This window comes from Pelodiscus sinensis, chromosome 3, assembly GCF_049634645.1.
Source record: "Pelodiscus sinensis isolate JC-2024 chromosome 3, ASM4963464v1, whole genome shotgun sequence".
Lineage (NCBI taxonomy): Eukaryota > Metazoa > Chordata > Testudines > Trionychidae > Pelodiscus > Pelodiscus sinensis.
The window spans coordinates 3214118-3239389 of NC_134713.1; the positions used below are offsets into that span (position 1 = coordinate 3214118).

A 25272-nucleotide genomic window follows, 5' to 3' on the forward strand; every position below is an offset into this window, starting at 1 on the left:
TGTCTTCCCTATGCGTGCTTCCTATTGTCTGCTATTCACTTACTGTGTCTGAAATGATTTTTAACTTGGGGCAGGACTTTGCACCCCTGTAATGGAGATTCTGCATTGGCACAGTTTATTTTGGTGTATTACCAAATGAAGATAGACTGGTGTAAACCTTGCTTAGTGCCAGTGCGGTGTCTACAGTGGGAATTGGTTTTACTGGATCTATACTGGTGTAGTTCACTGGTGCCTATTTGCTCAGTGTGTAGACAGGGCTTGAGTTACTTGTTTTGCTGTGGAAATATCCCCCTGCTTTCAGGAACTGTGGCATGTGTTTAGAGATCAGTTCAGCTGACATGTCACTCAGCACTCGGATGCTTGGCAAAATTACAGATGACCCATCCCCGAAACAGAATGGCTCATGTAGACCCATCACACCATTGGTATGCATGCCAGCACTGCTCCACTGGTTCAGCTTTGACAGAGGAGGTTTCTTGTACAATGTAGTGTCAGTCTAATAGTTCAAGCCCCCCCCCCATTTCCCTCCTCACTTAAGACTAATTCTGATTTCAGGCCATTTATTTTATGTTAATGTGGCTTTCTCTTTTTTCCTAATACATATTATTTAATACAGTCCTTGAGCTCAACACTGTGGGTAAATTCAGACTCATGAAAGTGGTAAAGGAATTCTAAGGCTACACAAAGTAGATGGCTGGCTGCTAGGGATGTAAAATCCCATTTAATCGGTTAAACGTTTTGTTTAACCAGTTAACTGATTAAAGGAGGGATGGGTGGACTGGAGCGGCCCCCCATAGCAGACAGGCGCTGCTCCAGCCTGGCCAGAGCAGCCCTGTCCATGGCAGGAAGGGAGCTTCTCCGGCTCCCACCAGTTCACCAGAACCAAGAAGCATTGCCCATTAAGGGTGACGGCTTACCGGTGAACTGGTTAACCATTCACATCCTTAATGAGTATCCTTGTACTCAAGACAATGCAGAGGACTATGGTCAGGAAACACCATCTCAGGCACGGACTCTTTTTTTAAAAATGAAAACCAAACTGACATTGACATAAGTCATTTTTGCTGAGTGATTTTCAGATGACTTTAAAGCCGTGAAAGGTTATAAAACATTTTTCCATTTTTTTTTGCGAAAAGAATGCTAAGTGTTTTAGAGCTGCCTGGCCCCCCGACTTCAGTATTTTACCAACTAATATGCATGCTGCTGTAGGCAGAGACCGAAGATAGTTAGTAGCCCCCTTATAGGTTAACATATTTTGGCTTTTCCTGAGTGCGGATTATGCGTATGAGACCATCCCTGCAGCCAAGTAAGGTTTAGTGTTTTATCAGATGCTAATATGGAGGGCTGTAAAATACATGAGAGCAGTTAGAAATGTAAAGGTTGCAGAACTTATCACCACTTTCCAGTAACTGTTTAAAAAAAAATCTTTTGCTGTAACATATAAATGGTAAACACACAGGCCTGCCAGCTCAAACAAAATGAATGCAGCATATGCTTTTGCATGCTAGCTTACCATCCTGACATGTTACAGCTCTGTTGTAGTTATGCATCATTACCCTGTGCTGTTCTGACATCCTCTATCCCAGCACACTACCCTCAAACCGTTTTAACACTTGGAACCAGTTGTTATAGCACCTGCTAGCTCTGTTACAGTTAAGGTCCTGTCAGGATTTCCTTAGGGGCTAGAATTCTGCTGCAAGAAGGGTTTCTCATTGCTTCAGCTGGCACTGGATTGCAGGGCTGGCAGGCCTGCCTGCTGCTGTTGGGCCAGAGGTTTGCCCTAAATCTGGCAGGGGCCCGCACAAGTTTGTGGCATGTAAAATCAGCTCTTTTCCTGCTCCCGACTGTTCACCACAGGAGTACCCACCTGCCTCCCCTGCAGTTAGCTGTTCAGTAAGGCAGGGTGCGCTCTTTCCCGAGTTCATGCAATTCTACCCTTTTGCCACACAGTAAGATGCCCATTGTCTGGTTTCCTAAACTTGGTCCGTTTTAGATAAATGCATCGTACCAGGACTTTGCCTCTGAGCAGATGCCTCATCTGACTCCTGCCAGTGTGCTGCTGTTTTAGTCTTTAAAAGTGCTGACAGTTTAAGAGCTGGTTTCAGGTGGTGCCTTTTGTAGCTCTACAGAGGGAAGAGGATGATGTTAAAAACCAAATGAATGAGAGGCTTGCTGTTGCTGGAAGGCAGGGGAAAAGGGCTCTTCACTGGAAAAAAAAAATCCTGCTTTTATTTCTAAAGTGCTGTCTGCCCCTCCTGCAAAGGCTCTGAGAAGGCAGCACAACAGCACTTACAAAGACATGCTCAAATATTAGCAAAACCCACGTTCGCCAACACTAGAACAAATCGGTGGCAGTTTGACGGGGAAGGAGAATAGCAGGGGTTCAAAAATGAGACTCTAATAGTAATTCCTAAACAAGAATTCTGGGGCAGAAACCAAATTAGGGATTTTTTGAGTGAGCAGAGGAACTTGAGACAAGTTTTATGGGAAGAGTCCCGCACCCTATGGCCTGCTGCAGCAATGGCAGGTTTGCCTACCCCATCGGAAGTGTTAATAGCTGATACCTGAAAGGTGGGTGGTGATACAGTAAGCTGAGATCTATGTAACGTAGTGTCTACAATTATCACACTTGAAAAACAAGCAGATCTAAGCGATATCTAATGTGTTACTTAAAGCTTTATAGGTAGCTAACATAATATGCTCAAAGATGTACTATGCTCATAACTTGCTTATGGCAGTGAGCAAAAGTGCTGCATTATCTGGAACAACCTGCAATTAATGGAGAAGGCTTATTAAAAGGGAGTTTAGAAATTCAAGCCCGCTGATGCACCATGTTGCTCTCAAAGTTGCTGCAGGCTAAATAATACAACAGCCTTTATAAATGGTTTTGCAAAGATCTGAACGGGGGACAGCTTCCCATAGGTTCTGGGTCAAAGTAACACTGGGATTCTTCTTCGAGGCGTGTCCCTGTGGGTGCTCCACCTTAGGTCTAGCGGCACCATTGCACGCTGCAAGACCTAAGGTGGAACACCCACAGGGACAGCCCTCTCGAAGAATCTCCATTACTGCACGAAGTGAGTAACCCTCTCTTCTTTATTTGCCTTCCTGCTGCTCATGAAGCAGAAGCATGAAGTGACCAAGAATATGCACGGTATTAGTCTTGAACACTTACATTTTTGTATTTCGCAATACAAATGCTAAAACTTGAGGGCTATGTCTATACTCGTGGCTACTTGCGCCAGCCTCAATTGCATATTTCTAAGCGTGGAATATTGCTGAGCCTCATTTGCATACCTAATGAGCTGCCATTTTTGCAGAAGAGGCTCTTGCACCAGAAGGAGCTGTCTACACTGCCCCTTCTTGCGCAAGAAAGCCCCTTTTGCGCAATGCCGTTATTCCTGAAAATAATTGGCATAACGGCATTGCGCAAGAGGGTTTTTCTTGCGCAAGAAGGGGCCGTGTAGATAGCTCCTTCTGGTGCAAGAGCCTCTTCTGCAAAAATGGCAGCTCATTAGGTATGCAAATGAGGCTCGGCAATATTCCACGCTTAGCCTCATTTGCATATTTCTGGCACAAGAAGCCATGAGTGTAGACATAGCTCAGGTGTCTGCCCACACATCAGAAAGAGTGGGGGTGTGAGAGAGACTGTCCTATCTCGTGTGCCTACTGCCTGTACATCGCAGTGTATGAGGTATTAAATCCTGAGATCTGTTGAAATGGATTATACAGGCAGTCCCTGACTTACGCGGCTCCGACTTACGGCGGATCCGCACTTACGAACGGGGTTTTTCTCGCCCCGGAACTCACGGGTGGCGGGTCACCACCCATGTCCTCCGGGGCGAGAAAAGCTTCTCCCGGTCTCCCTGGTCTGCTGGGGGGGTCCAGCAAAGCCGCTGGACCCCCCCCCCCCCCAGCAGACCAGGCGAACAGGAGCAAAGCCACGGAGCATGCCCGCAGCGGGACAGCCCAAGCGCGCCCGGGCTGTCCTGCTGCGGGCATGCTCCGCGGCTTTGCTCCTGTCTCCCTGGTCTGACCAGCAGACCAGGGAGATGGGGAGCAAAGCCTCGGAGCACGCCAGCAGTGGGACAGCCGCGGCGCGCCTGGACTGTCCCGCTGCCCGCGTGCTCTGCGGCTTTGCTCCGTGTCTCCCAGGTCAGCAGACCAGGGAGACGGAGCAAAGCCGTGGAGGACTTGGGCGGTCCCGCCACCCCCGTCTCCCTGGTCTGCTGGGGGGGGTGCAGCTAGTGCCCCCCCAGCAGACCAGGCTTTTCTTGCCTACCCCTGGGGTAGAGCAGCTGGGGGCTGTCGGGTTGGTCCCGCAGCGCCGCTCCGGACCAAGCCGGCAGCACCTCAGCTGCTCTGCCCCAGGCGTCCTGGAATCAGCCGCTGGTCAGTTTCAGCAGCAGCTGACTTGGGGACGCCTGGGTTTCTTAAGTTGAATCTGTATTGTGGAGGCAGGAAAAAGGAATAAGGGAATTTGTGTGCAGCCATCTTGGTCTTGTTAACAAGAGAGCAAGAGTCAGGCTAAGTCTGTGGCCTGACAACGGGAGATCTGTAATTAGACGCTGCCTTCGCCTCTCGCCTCCATAGGGAGATAAGGATAGAATGCTGACTCTGGTAGGGACCTTGAGATAAGGAGCATCTGGGTGGAACTAAATAACTGTTAGCCATTGGTGTTTGTAATGGGAAGGAGACTAATTGTTGTTGGTATTATAGCTAATAGACAGTATATAAACTGCTTCATAATTGCTTGTATTCGAAGATCTGCCTCGATGAGGGGGGAGACTCCCCCCTGTCCGAACCAGTTTTTCCCTTGCTGCAGCTCGTAATAAAACTGCCTCTAGCTACTTGTTGCTTACAAACTCAGAGTAAAGACAATGTTTTCTTCCACAGTATGTAAGTCAGAACTGGCGTCCAGATTCAGCCACGGTTGAAACGGATCAGTTTCAGCAGCGGCTGTCGCCAGTTCCGACTTACATACAGATTCAACTTAAGAACAAACCTACAGTCCCTATCTTGTACGTAACCCGGGGACTGCCTGTAATACCACCTACTTTCCTTAGGCAGCACAAAGTTTCAGCCAAGATTTTTTTTTTTTTTTTTTTTTCCTGGTACAATTTGTGGGTTGAAGCATGATGTGACTATATTAGCACATGTGGAATTTTGGAATCCAGAGCATCTTGCAAATATGATACTGCTACACAAGTGCAGCACCTTTGGGTTGAGATCTGGCATACAGCACACTGAGCAGTACCCGGAGAGAAAATTTTATCTAAAGGAACAAGGGCATACCTTCACTGTGCTAGAGCAGAGACTACCAAATGTTTAACTCATTAAATGGGGTGGGTGGGCTACAGCAGCCTCTGTGCCATAGGTCAATTGTCAGCCATTAAGGGTAATGCTTACTGGGTAACTGGTTACCTATTCAAATCCTTAGTACCAATTGCTTTTGCTTCACGCTGTGTAGGGGATGTACCAGGGGAGTGAGAAGGCTGGACATAGATGCAAAAGAGTAGACCCTTGGGCTATGTCTACATTGGTGCGATCTTGCGCAAAAGCTACTGGTTTTGCGCAAAAACTTGCCGTCTGTCTACATGGGCCACGAGTTCTTGTGCAAGAACACTGACGTTCTAATGTATGAAATCAGTGCTTCTTGCGCAAGAACTATGATGCTCCTGCTCAGGATTAAGCCCTCTTGCGCAACTGTTCTTGCACAAGAGGCCAGTGTAGACAGGCAACATGAATTTCTTGCGCAAGAAATCCCTATGGTTAAAATGGCCATCAGAGCTTTCTTGCGCAAGAGAGCATCTACACTGACATGGATGCTCTTGTGCAAAAGCACATCTCTTGCACAAAGGCACATGCCAGTGTAGACACTCTTCTGGAAGAGTTTTTGCACAAGATCATGCCAGTGTAGATGTAGCCTTATGTTGGTGGCATGAGTTAGAGCAACCCCAAATCTGATCTGGCTGATGCTGGAAGCATGCCAGTGAAGGATCAGTGCATTGAGGGTGCACCGGGCTCAGACACGGAGTAAAATTGAAACTTTTGTATTTTACCCACACCTATGGCCTGATTATATCATTAGGATTCAACGATGCGGTCCCAGGTAGACAAGGCAATTTAAACCAGATGCTTACAACAGTGAGATCTGATCTGGCTATACAGCAAATTCGTATTTCTTTATTTTAGCTTAAATGGGGGGGGGGGACGACCCTCAAAATATTCAATGAAATATTGTTTAAATATGTATCGCTTCTTGGACTCATTTGCCACACTAAAGCAGTGTGTTGTCACTCATGAGCCAAGGCTTGTTTGCAGACGGCAGGATGCTTTTCCTGCTTTCTTTGCGGTTTCCTGATAATGGACATGCTAAGAATCCCTGTAGCTCGCCTCTGTTGGAAAGTATCAGCACATTGAAGAACTGTGCCATTTCCACTCTTTGAAGGGATTCCTTGCTAGTCAGCTTTCTCTTGCTGTATCTGTCTGCTTTGCTTCAGCCCCAGCGAGCAGTCCAGTGTTAGACGTGGTTGCTGTTTAAGAGAAAAATCAGCCTCGTTTGCACATCTCCTCTTGTTCTCCAGTCTGCTGCTGCTTCAAGAATTCCCTCTTCCTGCTGCTTTCTCGTGTTCTTCTACAGTTTATACCTAACAAACGTAAATCTAAGGTGAGGCCCTGTTTTCTTGCCTCCGCCTTTTGATGCCACACAGAAAGCTGTATTATAGTCTTTGACTTACAGAAACACCCACTGATCTCTGGGCTCCATTGTACTAGGTGCTGTATGAGCATAGAGTAACATTATCTGTCCTAAAAAGGACATAACATTGAGATTTTTAATTACATTGTGGTTCTAGTAAAGAATTGCAGAACTGTCCTATAGGTGCCCTGGTTTGGGCATTAACTAGTGTATGGGAATGCATATCTCTGCATATGTAACTAGTATATGGGAATGAAATCATATACATATACATATGCCGCATATAATGTATGTACGTGGGAAAGTGTAACCTCTTCCCTAGGCCAAAGTTGGGTGTTGACAGCTGCTGCTGCATCAGTGTACGTAGCTCTGAGCCTGGGAACATCATCCACATAGTGGATACGTCAGTGAGTTCTGTGGTGCTTGGTGCAGATGGAATTGCTGGAGATTTTAGCTCCGTGTGTAACACTCTACTGAGCATGTGCAAATGGCCATTTTCAGAGGCTTGTAACTCGTCAAATGTAGTGGATTTCCATAGGTGGCAGCATATGGTATATCTATACCCCTTAGACTAAGGCCCTGCCAAATTTAAAGTTCCAGCTCCAAATTCTGGAGGTGCTAGAGTTGTTCAAAGAAAAGGTCTCTGTAAGGGGAGGGTATTGGCATCAGCAAATCAACCTGTTTTTCCGTAGTCTAATTCCTGGAAGCGACTAAACCATTTTTGCTGAAATTTCAAAAACAAGTTCTCCTGGAAGCAGAGAGCATGTATGCAAATGGCTAGTTTGGCACAGTTATAAGCAGTCAGATAAGGGGCTACTCGTGGCAAGTGTTGGGTAACATTAACCCTAGGTCTTGCTGACCGCTCCACCTTTAATTATATTACTACAGCACTCAGAAGCTTTGGTCAAGGTTGGGGCTTAGGATGCTGCACAAAAGTACACACTCCCTGGATTAAAGGATGTGCACCTGGATGACAAGGGATGGGAAACATTGGGAAGGGAAAACAATCAAATATTTAGAATGCCTGTATGCATTTGAGATGCGTTAGTTTGTGAGTTCCATAAATGCTGTTGAGTTTTCCAGTTGCCCTTCAACCTAGCCTTTGTCGGCTGATTTCTTGGAGGTGTGGTGGCAGAAGTGGGATCTTAAAGAGGGAGTTGGAGGAGGGGAGGGAAGTGAGCAGTGCCGGCTTGTAAGTAGTTAGTGAACAACCAGCAGATGTCAACGTTGACTTATTTTCACGGGTTGTCATGTTTAATGCAAGCGACTGAGTGACTTCAACTCTGTTCCCAGCTCCCCTGAGCGTAAGCTTGTCACTACAGAATGCAGAACAATCTGAGATTTCTTATTACAGCAATTGTTTGAGAGCCAATTAACTTTTCAGTGTCTGGGCACTCCCATTTCCAATGGCCTGATCTCGTCGTATTAGGCTAATACCTGCAGGGCCAGCTCCTAATGGAATGCTGCCATCTCTAGCATGGACATGCCTGCTTGGACTCCGGGGAGGGTGTCAACCTGAGCCTTTTAAAGACCGAATCGGGGAAGATGGCATCAGCTATTAGAGATGGAACCTCGTCTGATTATTGCAAAGTGTTGAAATATTTTAGAGGCCGCAATGCCCAAGTTTCTTCAACTGGAAAGGGGGGCTGCTGTGAGGATGGGGCCTGTCAGTATGTTGTGATGGAGGGGGGGAGAAAATACGTGAGGATAAAATGCAGAAAATAATCTGACCATTGGGGCTGTTGAGCGCTGTTGGGAAACAAAGTACGGGATTTTGGAATATTTACTAGGTAAATTTACTAAGGAGAGCCTATGAATCTTTAAGTAGCTAACAGAATTCAGTGGCTAATCCTATGCAGTCAGTAAATAATGAAATGTCTAGGACACTAAAACTAGCTCAGGAAAATGTTGATCCTGGAACTCATTTTAAACTATTTCATATCCTTTAAACTGCAATCAAACTAATCTGTGACCTCATATTGGCCTTAATGGGGTGGAATTTGTGTAGCAAGATTTGCTATTGGTATTTGAAGAAGAAATGGGATGTTGTGGGTAAGGAATTACTATTCCCAGCATCCACTAATTATGTCTTGAGGCCGAGGGTGCTAACTAAGAACTCAGACTTGTAAAGTACTGAGCATTCCGATCCTGCTAAAAAAAAACCACTTACGCCCATGCTTACCTTTAAGAATGCAAGTCACCTAGGCCTACATACACACAGTCTATCTGCTTTGCTGGAGTTGTCAATATTCTGCAGAAATAGGACCCAATATTGTAACGTAAGCCATTGCTCTTTGGAGGAATATAGAAGTTTTGTTCTGTTCAGACAAGGTCCTCTTAAGGAGGAAATTTGGGGTGACTAGTGAATATCCGGGATGGGCAGGGAAAGTCTGTGGTGGATGGACAGTGTTTTTTTTCTAAGGAAGCATAAGAAGTCGATATAAAATGTAACATGGAAGAGTTGGAGGTCTTGGATTGAAATAGATGTTCTTGCATAGCTCTCACAAATGGTGCTAAGATTGGGTAAGTGTGGTATCCCAACAGGGCACCACTTCCAGTCTGTCTAGGAATTCCTAATGTGTCTGGCACAGAATCTTCTAGGTGCTTATTTTCTCCTGTGATCTTACCTCATCTGTTTAAACGGCAACAGCAGCTTAAGGGAGGCAAGTCTCCTCTTAAAGAGAGCCCTCCTCTCTGCTTTGTCCGGATGCTGAAGTTGTGGCCTGTAGGTGTGCCTCACTGTTAAACTCAGAGTAGGAGTAGAAGGCACTTGTCTTCAGTGGGCATGGAGTTGTGTTCATTAGGCACTGACCTGCCTTAGGAGTGTTCAGCCACGGAGAGTTGCTTTGTGTGTAACATACGCTGCCCCCCATTCTGTGAGCTGTTGTAGGTTGGGGCCGCAGCCTTGATTTCTCTGGACTCCAAGTTCCAAAGGCTGTAGGAGATGTGCACCCCCGAGAACTCACTGTGAGAAGCTATCAGACTGCAAGAGGGTTGCTCTTCTGGGGGACCAAGGAAGGCTCTGAAACGAGAGGAATTTTGTACAGCCTTTTGGGGGGCAGTGTGGCCTGGTGGATAAAGAACTGGACTGCAATTCAAGAGCCCTGGCTTCTAGCCTGGTACCATTAAGGAGAGCAGCCAGCAGCCTGGGCACCGCTTTCAAAAAGGAGTGTAACTGTGATTTACCTCAGCGTTACGCGCCAACAAATCATAGTAGAGAAGAAAAAACGTCCAAAAGCCGCTAGCTACAGAATAGGAAGGACAAAGTTCCAAACAGAGGTGATGTTCTAGTAATTGGAGATCTGCATGCTAAAGTAAGGAGCAGCAATACTGGGAGGGAAGCAAGTGTGGGGAAAGGACTGCAATGTTTTGGTGGGGGGTTGTTCTGTTTTGCATGCACTTTGGTGGTTAGACGAGCTGCCTTCTCTGGCCATACTCTCCGTTTGAGAATTTGAGGTCACTGGCTCACAGGACAGAAATTGGTGACATTACAGTTCGGTGCAAATGGAGAAGATCACACACACACTGCGGCCCGCCTGGCCTCACAGGAGTCAAGGGGTGAACTCCTAGGTCTTGGGGAAGCAGAGGCACCTGGGGGAGTCTTTTGGCCTGGCTGGGGGGAGAGGCTGGCTCCTTCTCCCCCTCCTCCTTCCCCCGGCAGTGTTTCTCAGGCTGCAGGCCCAAAACCCAGTTCCCAGCCCCAGGCAGCCAGAGACCACTTGGTAGGGAACCTTTTCAGAACTGGCCGAAGCAGCACAGCCCCGGCCGTTGCCCTGACGTCTGGCCCAGGCCGAAGGGCGCAGGTCTCAGGCTCTGCCCAGCCTCCTGGGCACCAGGTAATGCAATGGGCATGAGAGTCTCTCTTCCTCCCCCTGCACCTCCCACTAGAGCAAGAGCAAGGCCAAGGCCAGCCCCAGCCAAGGGGGGCAGCAGCTGCTCTGGGGAAGCAGGACTACAGGGCGGGAGCCGCACAAGGAGCGGGGAACCCAGCCCCGGACTCACAGCAAAGGGAGGAGCCATTACTTGGGGCCATCCCTGCTGGACAGGGCAGAATCCAGCCCCCTCCCTGGAAGCCCCACTGTGGGAGCAGGAAACCAGGGGACCTGCCCCTGCCCTGCCCTGCCAGACTCACCAGGCATCCGGGCCGGGGTGCTCTTGTGTCCAGGAGCCGGGCTGACGGGGAAGAGGCTGCTGGGGAGCCATGCGTGGACCTGGCGCTGCCGCTCTCCCCTTCCCCCCGGACCCTTCCTTGCCCCCAGCCCGCAGGCAGACGAGGCGGGAGAAACTCCCAGCGCTGGACGGCTATGGACGAGGCAGGCAGCAGCTGGAGATGAGTGGAGCTTGTCCTTGGCACCCTCCAGGCCCATGGGGAGCTGTCAGGGGCCCCTGTCCTCCCCCTGCCACTGGGCCCACCTGCAGGGTGGCAGGTGGGAGTCAGTCCACGAGGGGAGCCAGTTTAAAAACCGGCTTCTGCCTGCCCCCCGTGCTGCTGATGCTGCCCTGCGCTGCTGCCTCTGTGGAAGAAGTTGAATTAAAAGAACCCCAAATGTATAATTTTTTAAAATAGTTCGGTTTTTAAGACAGTCACGACTAGTTGACTAGCCGATAAGCAAATGCTTATTGGATAGTCGACGCAGTAGTCGACTAATCACTTCCTCGCCATGCTGCCTCTATCAGAAAGAGGCAGTGGGAGGGGAGGAGGTGGTTCAAAGAGGCAATGCCACATGGAGCCCGGGACCAGACCCTGAGCTCCACACGACGCTGCTGCTTTGAAACACCACGTGTGGCCCAGGGCATTTCAAAGTGGCAGCACCGCATGGAGCCTGAGGTCAACTGGGGAGTACCCTGGGCTCCATGCGACACTGCTGCTTTGGAACACCACAGGGAGCCTGACACTGGGCTTCCTGTGGCATTTCAAAGCAGCAGCACCGTGTGGAACCCGGGGTCTGCTGGGGACTGAGTCCCCAGCAGACCCCCCCATGCTTCCCACAGAGTTTTTGCTTTTGAAGTGTAGCAACAGCCCTAGGTCTGTTACACTTCAAAGGCGGAGCTGCCCTTATCAACTAATCGAATAGTCGATGTAAATTACATCGACTATTCAATTAGCTAATCTAAATTTAATATCCCTAATATCATGGGTTCTTTCAAGGTTGGGGCCCCCGATTAATAATGACTTTTGAATGGTTGCAGTTGTTGATGCTGAAATAATAGAACACAAAATGAGGGGTTTTAAGATAGTTCTTAAAGACATCAAGCTTTGTTCAATATGGGAGTTAACTCAGTAGCCAAAAAATCAACCTAAGAGGCCAGTATTTGACCAGAGGGCAGTTCCAAGTTCTCAGATTTTGAAAACAAACAGGAAAAAACCTTAACAGAAAAACACTAATTTTTCTATTGGCACAGGACCTAGAAAATTGTGTAGATAAGGGAATGATGGGACTGATTGCTACAGATTCAGAGTTGTATGGTTTGTTATAGATAGCTTCAGAAATGAAGTGGAAATAAAGACAGATATATGTACTCAGCTTGAGGACTGAAGAGAAATAAATAAGCAGGTGTGTGCGCTAGCATTTATTAAGATTGAAAGTAAGGAAAGAGAAAAGCCAGCCTCAAATGTACAACATGTAAGGATGAAAATGACTTAAGGGAATAGAGATCTGAGATTTGAAGATAAACATGAGACGACTCAGCTGGAGCCAACGAAAGGAAGACCTAAAGTGTCTTGTGCATCTAGCTGAAAATGACATCAGATGTGAGAAATTAATCAGCTGTTAGGGTTAAATGATAGGTTAAGATACATGTAAGATCTGGGGTTAAAAGAATGTTTGGGGTTTAGATGGTGGGAATGGTACATTAAAAATGTGGAGCAGGGCTGCATCTCCACTGCATAGCTACAGACTGTCTAGTACTCCTAGTGCTGTAATTTTTATCAGCTAGAGATTGGTGTAGGAAGGAATATGGTGGAGACATGCAAAGGGGTGGGGAAGCTGTGTGATGATAGGTCTGTGAACAAGAGGGAACAAAGTAAAAGTTGTCAATGAACTGCTTGGAAAAAAATTTCTAATCACTGGATAAATGTTTTTGTAAGCAGGTGCAATGGGTACAAAAATCTGAAATAGTAGAATTTCCCAAAGGTATTTAATGGGAAAGGAGTCGGAGGCTTGCAAGAACGTGTCAGAACAACCCGGAGAGGTTATAACGGACGTGATATACTCCTGAATGCACACTCAGTCAGTGGAGAAAATATTTGCTTAGATAGGGGGATTTTCAAAGACATCAAAGGGAAAGTCCCACTGAAAGTCACAATGCAAGAATGGCCATACAGGGTCAGACTAATGGTCCATCTAGCCCAGTATCCTGTCTTCCAACAGTGACTGGTGCCAAATATTTCAGAGAGGATCTGTGAACAGGGCAATTTATTGGGTGCCCCATCCTGTCATCTAGTCTCAGCTTCTCTGAGTGTGGTTGCATCCCTGACAATCTTGGCCAATAGCCATTGATAGCCTATCCTACATGAATGTATTGAGTTCCTGTCTGAATCCATTTATACTTCACAGCATCCCTTGGCAATGAGTTCCATAGGTTATTTGTGCATTGCACTTCCTTGTGTTTATTTTAAACTTGTTGCCTGTAAATTGTATTGGGTCTTATTCTGGTGTTATGTGAAGGGATAAATAGAACTTATTGTTCATGATTTTATAGACATTCGTCTCATAGCAATGGGCTTAAACTGCAGCAAGGGAGGTTTACGTTGGACATTAGGAAAAACTTCCTACCTGTCAGGGTGGTGAAACACTGGAATAAGTTGCCTGCGGAGGTTGTGGAATCTCCATCACTGGAGATATTTAAGAGCAGATTAGACAGACACCTGTCAGGGAGGGTCAGATGGTGCTTGGTCCTGCCATGAGGGCAGGGGACTGGACACGATGACCTCTCGAGGTCCCTTCCAGTTCTAGTGTTCTGTGATTCTATATTCCCCCGTTAATCATCTTTTCTTCTAATCCAAATAAGCCCAATCCTTTTTTTTTCTTGTGGAAGCTGTTCCATGCCCCTAATCACTTTTGTTGCCCTTTTCTGTATTTTTTCTAATTCCAGTGGATCATATTTGAGATGTGGAAGCCTGGAGCAGCATTTAGTATTCAAGGTGTGGGCATACCATGGATTTCCCTGTTGGCATTAGGACACTGTGTCGTCTTACCTATTGTTTTCCTAGTGGTTACTAAAATTGCTAGCTTTTTGGCCTGCCGCTGGAGGTGGAGCCGATGATTTCAGAGCACTATCCACAATGATTCTGCCTAAAGGCTCTTTCTTTGTTTCTAACTTTGCTGTTACCACTTAACATTTTATAGACATAGTTGCACTGTGGGTTTTTTCCAATGGGCGTGATTTTGCATTTACCAACATCGAATGTCTTCTGCCGTTTTGTTGCACACTTATCCACTTTTATGAAATTCCTTTGCAACTTTTCCTAGTTAAGTCAAACCTTGAGTAATTTTGTCATCTGCAGACTTTGCCAACTCACCTCTTACCCATTTTTTTTCCAGAGATTTTATAAATGTTGAACAGCAATGACCCCAGTACAGATCCTTGGGGGAGCCTCCTATTTAACATACCCCACAGTGAAATCTGGCTGGGTCTTCCTGTCTATTGTTTCCTGTTCATAGATTTCACTATGGAGAGAAGTAAATAGTAGTGTCTTCTAAGGACCTACTCTGGGACTGTTGCTGCTCAGCATTCATAAAAAAGCTGGAAAAATGAGTAAACGATGATTTGGCATGTGTCTGTAGCATGTCTCGCAGATATAATGGATTAGATCCTCAGCTGCTATACATTGTCATAGCTCTAGAAGTCAATGAGGTTTTGATAGACTATATCCTCCGTTAGTATAAGTTGTTGTCACTGTTTTCCTTTTCCTTCTGCACGGAGAGCTTTGAGCACACACTTAATGCTTTGAGTGTGCCATTCGTGGGAGGTATTCATTATTGCACATCAATGTACAGTGTAGTGTGTGAGCAAGCCCACTTCTGGCCTTTTTTCAGATATCTACCTCTTATCACTCTCAACGTCTGCTGTGTGCCTACAGCAGGGTTGATCTGTATTTTCAAATAGAAGTGTACTTCACACAAGTGACTGGCAGACCTGCTGAATGTCTCTGAATGTTGTGAATTAGTAAGTAGTTAAATAATCACAATCCCTGCAGCCCCCCCAAAAAAACCCACAACCACAATCCCCCTCCCAACCTTATGCGTGAGGTATCACAAAAAGAAATGTTGATTTATTTTCATAATTGTAATTTAATCCTACTATTCTTTTGTTTGCTAGTAAATATCCAATATGTAGTAGATCGTGTAACAGTACTATCAGAAAAAACTTAAAAAGCAACAAATAGTCTAGTAACACCTTAAAGACTAACAAAACATGTAGTTGGTATCATGAGTTTTCATGGGCACAACCTACTTCTTCAGATGACCGTCCACTCAGCTATTGCACCTTTGAGAGGCTGAGAGAGAGAGGGAGAAAATGAATTGCACATTTTAATATTCTCGAGTTTTTTTTTAAGCCTATAGAAATGAGAGCATTGCTGAACACTTTGTGGCCAAAAATTGTTTCAAAGTCCGTCACAATTAACAACAGAATTCTGTTTTGTTTTTTGGTTTTTTGCCTACTTCATTTTTCTGGTAGTAACCTCTGAATTGTATAGCTCATCGAAGAGGAAGCCAAGGTCTCAAGAAGTGATTGCTATTTCTTTTGGTCAAACATGACTCGCTTGGTCAAAATATCATTCTCATCATTGTCCTGTAAATCTCTTCAATTTCTGACAGTTATAAACTGGGGAGATAATGTGTTTGTATTCCCTGCCCTGAAGTTGGTGCTGGAATTTTTGCGTAACATGTTGGAATGATGATTGTTCACGAACTGAAAGGTCTACAAACTTCCATTAATTTTGAAAGACTTGTTTCTCTCTGATATCAAACTAGAAAAGAGAGGATTTTGTTCCATTAAATCCCAGTTGGAAGGAAAAGCAGCTTTGAGAGCTGGATAAGTGAATTAACATGTAGGTTAAATTTACAATAGGAAGGAGTATGTGGGAGATGTCTATTCAAACTCTGTTAAGAAAATAATAGGATTAGTTCTTGTAGTGTCAATGCAGAAAATTTGAAATGCAGACTTCATGCTGATAGGAAAACATATATTATTAGCTGGGTCTTTGTATGAAATCAAGGAGAATGACCGTAAAGATGACTCTGCTTTGAGACCGTCTGTTTGAATATTTTAAGGTGGCATAAGGGCGTGTGCGCATGCACACACATGATGAATTAAGTCTGTTAAATAGCTCACTGTTTCCCATCAGATGTTGTTTGTAGTCAGTGTGGTACAACATAACCGATAAAATGCCTCATAACCTAAAACGTTCATATATCCATGTCAAACATTTTTCCCTTTATGCCAAATTTCATTGTTGTCCTCAGACGTTAGTACATGTAATGGAAATATTGGGCCAAAACCTACATTATTTCCATTTTGTAATAGTATTTTTTGATAAACTTGCACAGATTGTTCAAATGTATGTACTGTAAATGTATATACATTTTTGTCCCTCCTCCTGGGTAGAAATGGTTTCAACGCTTCATGTACAAAGTGCATTAGTACAGCTGCGAGGTACAGTAACCCATTATTTTCAATTTCATGTTTGTTTTATCATTTCATAATCATTCATGTGTACCTTTTATTTTAGCTTAAGTGAAAGACACGAAGCATTAAGACTGAATTGAGGTTATTTTGAGATCATCTGATTTCCTGCTAGAAGTTTCTGAGATCATCGCCCTGAACAACTTCAAACAAAATGGTAATGGAAAAAATAAATAGGGCTTTTTCTTCTTTTTTTTCATTGCTATATCTTCACACCCCAATTCCTTCTTCATTAGAGGACTGTTCCTTATTACCATATAGCTTGTAGTTTTGTGAATACAGCATTTTACATTCCCATAATTCTTCATTCTGTATTTTCCCCAGTAGCAATTGTTGTTGGAACAGGTGGGAAGGTAATGCAGCATTTTACCAGACAGAACAACTCACTTAAGATTACTCTGTTTTAGACACACATTTCATCCAGTAGACTCAGTTTGGCTTGTAAATACTAGCAGATTTAAACCTATATTTAGGGAAACACTTAAACACAAATATACCTAGGTACAAAGTTAGGACAAGCTTAATAATTAAACGAAACATTCTTTTAAACAGATCAGTGAGCGTACATCCTGCATTATTTCATAGCATTTGATATGCTATCCTCCGAAGTCAAATGGTTTTACAAGTCTAGAAGACCGCAATATATAGTAGTGAATGATTATAATTCAGAGTTGATAAAAATTCCTGTAAAAATAAGAATTCATGCATGATGACATGCTAAGCTTTTATCTGACTATTTTACAAGGAATTTATGTTCTAAAATGTTTTGTGACTTTGCTACGGCTAACCATGTTTTTGGAATAAGGCATCTGCATTCAAAAGTAGTATGAGCGCAACTGTCGGTTTGGGTTGGGGATGGGAGAAATCTCGTACCAATAGAGCTGTTTGGTACCACACCTAACATGGACAAGGTTACATGATATAAAGGTGCCTTTCCCAAGTGTAGCTATTCTCAGGCTCATACAGAAATAGCTCCACTGGGGGGGTGTGCTTAACACACCATAGTAGTACAACAGCAGTACTCTATGCACTCAGTACCAGCAGTGAGTTCTCCAGTTGCCATAGGTAATCTAGCTCTCCAAGTGTTGGTAGCTAGGTTGATGGAAAAATTCTTCTACTGCTACATTCAAGAGGGTGAATTTTTCACACTCACGTAACGTAGCGCGGTCAACCTAACTTGAGTGTAAACCTGGCCTGGTTTAAAACGTTTTCCCTCCTGTATAACGCCACACTAGGAGTTGTACTGCTTTTACTATGCAGGTGTAGTTAGTGATACAACTAGCTAGTGTTGACAAGGCCTTGCGTGAGAGTGGATTTTCAAATGTACATAGGGCAATTAGCCACTCTGTTCATATGCCCAGCCCTTGAGAGCTGGGCGCCCGACTCTCCTTTGTACCTGTGAAGATCTCCCCCACAGGCCATACAGGAAAAGTACAATTCACTGATGGCTACAAGTCTCAGAACCCTGTATAACCTCCTGCTTCAAAATGTATAGCCAAGCCAATGGTTGTAACCCTGTCCGACGCATCCTTAGTAAAGCCACCTGTAACTTCATCTACCAATACCAGTGCAGCTTGTATACCTGCACTTACGTTGTAAAAGCTTAGCAGTTAGAAATGTATCAATATTTATTTTAATCAAAACCATCTACCAGCATCGCGGAATCGCTGACAAAGCCCTATGGCTATCATGGTGGATTTTAACAAAGCTATTCTTCCTAAAAGCCTTAATGAAAAGACACCCCTCAACAAGTTGGATCTTTGGGGGCCTGGGTTCCATATGGAAAGGACTACATCCTGACTACAAAAAGTCCTCATGAATGTAACGAGCTCAGGGACACTGCAGACCATATGATTTTATTGCTGGCTGGTGAAGCAACCATAAGTTATACATAGTTGTAACCAGCAACTGCTTTCAAATTGCTGTTTTCAATAATCCCAACCCCCCAGGAAAAGTGTTCCCTATAAGCTTATGTTTTGGTGGCCTCCCAGGAGAGATTCAAATGCCACCCAGCTGATTAGCATTGCGCCCATGTGTGTTGGTGCATACAATAAAATTTATTCCACATGCAGGTGGGGAAAAATTGAAGGAAATACTGCCAAGGAACTTCCTTTGTGGTAGTGAGGTTTTTCTTTAGCAGTAAAGTCCAGCAGCATTACAAAATAACTCCTTACCTCCTCTTTCAGGTGGAACAAAGTCCTGGCCCCCACTGAAGTCAGTGGAAAAACTGCAGTAAAAGTGACTTGACTTTGGCACTTGATCCTGCTGTGGGAATCGCTAGTCTGTGCCCTTGCACCTGTGCAGAGTCCTGTGGGCACCAGGATCCTCATTTTAGTGGATCCCAGCAGGACCAGGCCTCTACTACTGGAGTTGGTCTAGTCAAATAGCAAAGAAAAGTCTCTGCTGATTTGCACCAACTGAGGATCTGGCTATTAGTGGCGCTGACAACTTGAGCTCTCAGCTGAAATATCTAAATGTCATGTCTGCAGCAGCATACACGTACATATAATGGTCTTTTTTTTTTACTTTCTATAGAAAATCATTTAAAAATGAATCTAAATGTACAGGTTGAACTTCGCTGGTCTGGCACCCCTGGGACCAGAGTGGTGCCGAACAAGGGAATTTGCCGGAGCAAGGGAGTTCAGGCATCCGGGCTCTCCTGGAGCTCCCTCCTGGCCGCAGCTCCTGGAGAATCCAGAGGCTTGACCCACCTGCAGGCCTTTGCTGCCCACAGCCCACTTGTGGGGCAGCAGCTTAGCCCGGAGTTCCCCGTCCCCTGGTCACTGGCCTTGCAGGCTGCTGCTGACCAGACCGGCTCTGCTCTCAACCTCTGCGGCTGGGGTTCTCTGGTCTAGCAGCATCCGCGGTCCTGCCAGGCCACAGCGGTTGCCAAACGACAGTGTCTCAGATAAGAGAGGTGCAACCTGTAATGCCAAAACCCAAGTACATCTCTTGAAAGCCAGGAGTTCACAAGTTCTGTTTTGGAGAGGACATATTGTACACAGCTGCAGTAGAGGCATGTATGTGTGTCCTGGAGCAGGGACAAAAGGGTGCATTTTGGTTGTTTCCAACTTCATCGCGAGAAGGGTTTTGTTTTTCTGTAGGTTTGACACTTTATGTTGATCATTTTACACATTTAATTTTTTACTTATTGATGGTGAATTCATTCGTTAATGCTTGTCAAGTATCATTATTTATTTAATCTTTTTCTTTTCTTTTTTTTAGGTCTGAAAGGTTTTTATTTGGTGATGGCATGGTCAAGGACTTGGATCAATACATTGTATTGACTGTTAGGCGACAGAAAATGTTCAGTTTTTTTTTCATATTTATAAAAGTGACTTTCAATGTCAAGGATCCCAATGTGTGTTCGAAGTGTGTATATAGAGGCACCGCAAATGCAGCCACCTCTGGGGTGGGAGGGAACCTGGGAGCTTCCATGTTGACTTATAACGGAGAGGGGGACTCTTATGGTCAGGGACCCAGGAGCAAACTTGAGTCCTATCAGGTTTGCCAGGAGATGTGCAACCACCATACAGACCAGACGGAACCTCCTTCCCGCCCCCTCCAGCTAACGTTCCACCCCCAACCAGAGATGCCTAAATGGCTCAGATCATGGCTTACCCATCTCAGAAACCGAAAGTTGCGTCCGCTCTGGCCTGCTCCGGTTTAGTGTGAACTCCGGGTTCAGCGAGAGCTCCAGTATGAGGCGCGTGGATGAAACACAAAAGAAGCTCGTGCTCCCGTCCTTATGGGTCCAAGCCCAGACCAGGTTAGGGGTGTGGGGGCTTCATAATCACTCACCATAGCAAAGTGAGTCATTAAACACTTTGGATGGCAGACCTGTGGGACTTTTGCTGCTGACTTTGTGGGGCAGGAGGGTATCTCTGCACTGCGCTCATGGGTCACGATGACCGTTTGTGTAGACATCCCCAGGCTAGCTCTAATTTCGGTACCCGATTGGTGAACCCACATTAGCAAAAACCTGCCTGGACCTCTGGCTATCTACTCTGGCCACTAGCAGCAGCCCACACCATGCTTTAATTCTCCTAGCCCACTCCGCACGCCCTGCGACACTGGTAACTGTAGTGCAGACAAACCCATAGCCGCAGCCGCAGGGTGACTGCCACGTACAGAGTATTCCTGGTGTAACGCTGAATACGAACGTAGTTGCAAGTGGAAGTTATGCGAACTAGGTGAGAAAACGAACTTCAGGAAGGTTTATTTTAGGGCTCCTGCCTGTGCACTGTGCACAAGAGAGAGAGGCCTGGGTGGTAAAAATTAGGGGAAAAACAGATAAGCCCAGTGTGCGTTTATTTGTAGTGGTGTGATCCTCTCAGCCTTGGTAACCTCTCCCTCTCCATAGAACTATTTTTTTAAAGCAGCTTTCTTTTTAAAGAGCCTGTAAAGCCTGCTTTAATATTTGTGAGTTTTGTGCAGCTGTCTTGAAGGAATGCTTATGGTCTCCTGCCACATAGCTCAGCCGGCTAGAAACTGCTGTGAGATTCCCAAAGGGACAGGCTGTCACTGCTGAGCCTTAGAAAAGAGACCACTGCTCAATTAAAAGCAGAAGGCAGATTTGCGGTGGGTTTCTAAAATCAGAAATCTCACCAGAAGCTTCATCAGACTGAAGGAGAAAATATTGGCTTGTCTGGTCACTTCCAGGATGGGTGGGGGAGGGTGCCACTGGAGCTGCTTGGGGCGGGGTGGGTGTGGGGGACAGGACTCAAGCTCTTTAGGCAAATGACCTGGCCACTCCAGATCCCATCCCTACACTGAGCACATCCCTTATCCTGCCTTCCTAGTGCCAGAGGCTTCTCCATCCTCTTTTCCCATTCTGCCAGGGCAGTTTTTCCACATTGTATCTGTGTGAGGCTTTTGCATAATCCGGTTTCGTTGACGGCCGGTGTCGGAGTGGGAAATCTTCAGCGCACAGGCTGGATCTAGCCCCCAGCTTAATGTGATCCAGCTCATGGCAATGGGCCGGGAGACTGCAAACCTGGATACCCCCCCCTCATCCCGCCACATGGCTGGAGTGTAGAGCATGCCCAGGTCGCTGTGAGTGACAGAGGTGTCTGTTTTGTATTGCTTCCCATCTTGGGAGCAGATTTTGCTTGTGTGCAGCCTCAACTAATTTTCCTGTGGGTCATTGGTCCCTGGTTGAAAGTAAGTTTCCCCCACCCCTGCTTCACTGGGCTTCTGCAGCTTCCCTGAGGAGACGAGTCTGTCATCTAGCTCCCAGATGGGAATTGTATGCCATGTTCAGACTCTGCTTTCAGCTCTGAGCCACCCTTCTGGTATCAATATAAAGTGTGTCTTAGTGTTTATGGCTTTCGAAGATGTGAGGGCTACTCACGCCCTTTAGCCAAGCTTATGTCATTAAGCGGCTGTCCTGCAGATACATTTGGGCGTTATTTTCTATGCATGTGTTGCCCCACTGAGCCGTTGAAAGGGCCTAACTGTGCACTTACCTCGCGCACTTATGCACGTGAGTGACTGTCAGCTAGTGAGTCCAGACAGAGCCAGGATCAAGGGAAAAGGAAAGTGACGTTTGAGTTTCCAGCGCAACACCGGAATGTTTGAATTGTCAGCCTTCAGCCTTTTCAAACACAATTGTTTTTCTACTCCAGCGGAGTTGGCAAAGCCATCTTTTGTTACTAAACCTACATTTGAGGGCTTAAAGTACTTGTCTATGATCCCCTGATGTGGTTTTGATGGGAGTTAAGTGCTAACGAGCTCAGAGCTGTATGTGCTAAGGGCTAAGTCTGATAAGGACCACAATTCGGCACAGCCCTTAAGCATATTAAGGGGGGACATGATAGCGGTTTTCAAATATCTAAAAGGGTGTCACAAGGAGGAAGGAGAAAATTTGTTCCTCTTGGTTTCTGAGGACAGGACAAGGAGTAATGGGCTTAAAGTGCAGCAGGGGAGGTTTAGATTGGACATTAGGAAAAAATTCCTAACTGTCAGGGTGGTCAAATATTGGAATAAATTGCCAAGGGAGGTGGTGGAATCTCCCTCTCTGGAGATATTTAAGAACAGGTTAGATAGACATCTGTCAGGGATGGTGTAGACGGAGCTTGATCCTGCCTTGAGGGCGGGGGGCTGGACTCGATGACCTCTTGAGGTCCCTTCCAGTCCTATGATTCTATATGCACAGTGTTGTAAGCATCTGAGTTCTGCTCCTGAGTGGAAATTAAGCAGGTGGTTAGCTTGGTTGGCAGCCACTGTGCACAGTACCCTGTAGAACCCTGGTCTGTCGAGGGAATCGGGCGGCCCTAGACTAGCTGCCAGCAACTGGCGCCCTAGGCGAACCATGCAATCTGTGCCCCCACCTCCAAACCCCTCAATGATATTGTGCCACCATTTGGCGTCCTAAGCGACTGCCTAGTTCGCCTATATGGACGGGCCACCGCTGCAAGGGATTCTTATGACCCCAATCACTGTAATAGCCGAGGACACCACAACTATTAATGAACTTATCCTTGCGTAGCCCTGGATGGTAGAGAAGTACTATTATCCCCATTTTACAGATGGGGACTCGAGGCACAGAGAGACTAAGTGACTTGTCCAAGAGCACACAGGAAGTCTGACAGAGCCAAGACTCCAATCCAGGTCTCCTAAATCCCCGGTCAGTGCCTTAACCACAAGGCAATCCTCTTTTCCTACAGGAAACAAAAAAGACTCGATGCAGTTCTTCCCAGGAGCGTTAACTGTAGTACAGTAAATCGCCATGTTATTACCCATTCTATTAGAAGGGCTGACAAATTTCCGGCATTTTTTGAGAAGTAGAAGACACCCTAATATATTATCTTCCTTTTCAGAGCTGTATTCCTTAAATACAAATGGTCCTGCACTGGATCAAAGGGAATCAGTGTAATCAGAAAATCGGCTGCTCATGGCAACGCCACCCATGTTGTCCTCTCCCATGAAGGAGAGGCACTTCAGGGAACATTCTTCTCCATCTTAGCATGTGATTGGCCAGGCCTTCCTGTTTCGTTTTGCTCATCTAGGAGCATCCTCTTTAAAGAACCCAGGCATTTGAAGTGAATTCCACTTCGGTGAAGATTGCAGGGCTGGCTGACTGGCTTATCTCATCCTCCTTGGAAATGATCTCTTGGAATAGCATGGTAGATGCTGCATAGCAGGACACAGTGTATGTATACCTAGTAAATAATCAATCTAACTGTAGATATTTTTAAAACAAATTCAGATACATGGTCTCAGTTTATTTTAAATGTTTGGGTTATTTTTTACACTTGTCCTATTTTAAATAGTTATATTTTGACCCGTGGGGTATTACATGCATTATAATCTTTCCATAATTACATTTACAAATATGCTTTTGAGATGCTGATGTGTAAAACCTTACAGACTGAATCCCTTTATGTGTTAACCTACATTTGTATGTTGTCTTCATTCCTTTTGGCTGTAATTATCCACGCTCTCAAACCAGATTAATCCAAGAGGTACCAAATTATGCTTGTCATTTTTTTTCCTTCCTATGTAGCAAACTTTCCTTTCTTTATTAAAAGGCTTGGCAGAATTTAATTTCAGTGTTTTATCATTGGGGTGGATAATATTGATTGCTTTCAATTTTTATGTATTTCACAGTTATGCAAAATTATGAGTTGTAGTTGTAGCGTTTATATATTCATAGGGGCGGGAAGCTGAGGATGGTGGCAGATGATGAGGATGTCAGACATTCAGACTCAAAGTTAAGCTTGATATAAAAAATTGTGTATTTTGACACACAACATTGACAAAGTAAATACCCTTAAATCAAACTCTAAATGTTTTCAGGCAGCATTTTTCTTTGTATATTTTTAACATTCTCAATGGAAATTTGTTTTCCCTGGCTTGCGTTTCTATGGTGAAATCAATGTTTATGGACATTTGTCGATAAAAATCGAGTTGTTCCCAGCCTCTGCTGAGAGCCGTGTTCATTTTTGAAGCTCATTCCCATGAAGCGATTGTAACTGTTGCCCCTCGTGAGTAGATACCCCGGAGGGGGAGCAAAAAAGATGAATGAGAATTCCAGATTGCAGCAGACACGTGTGGGACAAGCACAGCTTCAGGCGTCTGAGGATGGCCCCTTGAATCCCAGTGTTTTCCTCCAGCCTTAGGAATCTAGGAACGTAGAATCAGGACCCGATTTCCTTGAGCTGGGCTCCTTGAGGGGGAACAAGCCCGTCTTAGCCCACCTACAAGCAGCTATGGGTCAGCCAGCCACCTGGGAAGTTCATTGACCAGCAAACCCCAGGGCCGGAGGAAACCTGCCAGAGCTCGGTTGGAGGGATGTGCTCTGAGGAGTTCCAGTGGCAGGATGACGAATCGGTCTCTCCAGGCTGACAGGCGTGAGTAAAAAGGGCCCAGCTCGAGGGAAGCAACTGAGGGGCTAAACTGGTGAGGGATGTAAGCGTCTATTCGACTGTCTGATAAGCAGAAGCTTATTGGATAGTCAACTAGTCCCTTGACTAGTTGCTCTTCCCTACTTGCTGCCCCCACGAGGGGGGCTTAAAAGTTGGCTCTGTGTGGGGAGGCAGAGGGGTAGCGGGAGCCAGGCACAAGGTGGGAATCAGCTGATTCCCAGCTCATGCCCAGTCCCAGATGCCGTGCCTCTGCTTTTAAATGTATTAAGTGCTTGCCAGCTCTTAATACATTTAAAAAGTAGAAGTGTGGGGGTGGGGGGGACCCAGCATGAGTCACTGTGGACGAGTCCGAGGAAGCAGCAGCATGCTTTGAGGTGTTGGAGGAGGAGGTTGGCTTCTTTCCCTTTTAGAAAAACTCTTTGCTCTTCTGGGGCTGCAGAGGAGGCTGCTTGTGGACAGTGGCCGGACTTGCTACAGAACGTAAATCCGGCTTGCAGCTTCAGGAAGGGGCTTGAT

General features: G+C 45.7%; 1 protein-coding gene and 1 long non-coding RNA gene across 7 annotated transcripts in view; both read left to right on the forward strand.

The window, feature by feature from the left end:
* The window catches only part of LOC102455392 (uncharacterized), a 54543-nt gene extending 33610 nt beyond the window's left edge, over window positions 1-20933 (forward strand). For all 6 annotated transcript variants that reach the window (XR_332174.4, XR_003089657.2, XR_003089651.2 and 3 more), the window contains 2 exons: window positions 16434-16544; window positions 19613-20933. This is a non-coding gene — a long non-coding RNA (uncharacterized LOC102455392). The remainder of the gene's footprint in view (window positions 1-16433; window positions 16545-19612) is intronic.
* Window positions 1-25272, forward strand: part of XKR6 (XK related 6) — a 266006-nt gene that overhangs the window by 38663 nt on the left and 202071 nt on the right. The window lies entirely within an intron of this gene.